Raw genomic sequence first — 1546 nt, 5'->3', positions numbered from 1 at the left:
ACATCTTTGCAGCACCAGATGAATGGAATACTGTGAAATATGGGCTTCCTCAAGAATCAACTCCCACAACCCATCCATATTAGGATACAAATCAAGCCCTAAAGCTGCAACATACCATCATCACCAATAGTCACCTCATTGGCATCATCGTGCTACACCATATCCCTTAGGACAAGCAAGTGGAGATGATCATACTGACGCACCTTGATGCATTCAAATAAGGACAACTGTGATACAACACTAACAAGGACTCTGCTGGGCTCCGAAATATCCAATCTCATGAATCTGTTTGCCAAGGAATGAACATCCATAGCTAACGGCCTATCCCCAGCTAGAATAAAAACAAGACCCCCCTCCCCATTCTCTCTTCCTTCCTACTCAAGACATCGACTACCACATTTGCCTTCCCCAGATGATAAAGAATGGTGATATCATAGTCTTTAAATAGCTATAACCACCTCTATTTCCTCAAGTTCAAATCCTTTTTCTTGAATAGATACTGGAGGCTCCGATGATCAGCGAACACCTCGTAAGACACACTATAAAGATAATTCCTCTAAATTTTTAGCATGTGAATAGTAGCTATTAACTCCAAATCATGCACTAGGTAGTTCTTCTCATGGTACTTCAACTGAAGCGAAGCATAGGTAATCACTCTACCATCCTACATCGACACACACCCAATGCAAACCCGTGAAGCATCATAATAGACTATATATGAACCTGATCCAGAAGGCAAAACTAGAACTAGAGTTACAGTCAAGGAAATCTTGAGCTTTTGAAAGTTGTCCTCGCACTTATCAGACCACCTAAATGGGGAACCCTTCTACGTGAATTTAATCAATTGGGTTGCGATAGATGAAAATCCTTCCACAAAACAGCGATAATACCCAACCAACCCTATGAAATTTTGGATCTCTATAGAGGTAGAAGGTGTTCGGGCCAACTCTAAACTACCTCAATATTCTCTAGATCCACCTTTATCCTCTCACTAGACCCCACGTGACCCAAGAATGTCATCGCGTGTAACCAAAACTCGCACTTAGAGAATTTAGCATATAGCTTCTTCTCTCTTAAAGTCTTGAGCACTATCCTCAAATGTTGCTTATGATCCTCCCGGCTGCGAGAATACACCAACATATAATCAATGAACACAATAACAAAAGAATCCAGCTAAGATTGAAATACATTGTTCACGGAGTGCATGAAAGATACTGAGGCATTGGTCAGCCCAAAAGATATTACCAAGAACTCATAATGCCCATAACTGGTCATGAAAGCTGTCTTAGGAATATCTTAAGCCCTGATCTTCAATTGATGGTACCCGATCTCAAGTCAATCTTCAAGGATACCCTAGAACCATGAAGCTGATCTAGTAAATAATCAATATGCGATGGTGGGTACTTGTACTTAATGGTGACTTTGTTCAACTGCCGATAGTCGATGCACATCCTCATAGAACCATATTTCTTCTTCTTCAAAAATAGCATTGGTACACCTCAAAGTGACCCACTAGGGCTAATGAAACCCTTATCAAGTAATTCTT

Source organism: Nicotiana sylvestris, chromosome 9 (genome assembly GCF_000393655.2).
Source record: "Nicotiana sylvestris chromosome 9, ASM39365v2, whole genome shotgun sequence".
NCBI classification, from domain to species: Eukaryota; Viridiplantae; Streptophyta; class Magnoliopsida; order Solanales; family Solanaceae; genus Nicotiana; species Nicotiana sylvestris.
This window is presented reverse-complemented; position numbering follows the sequence as displayed.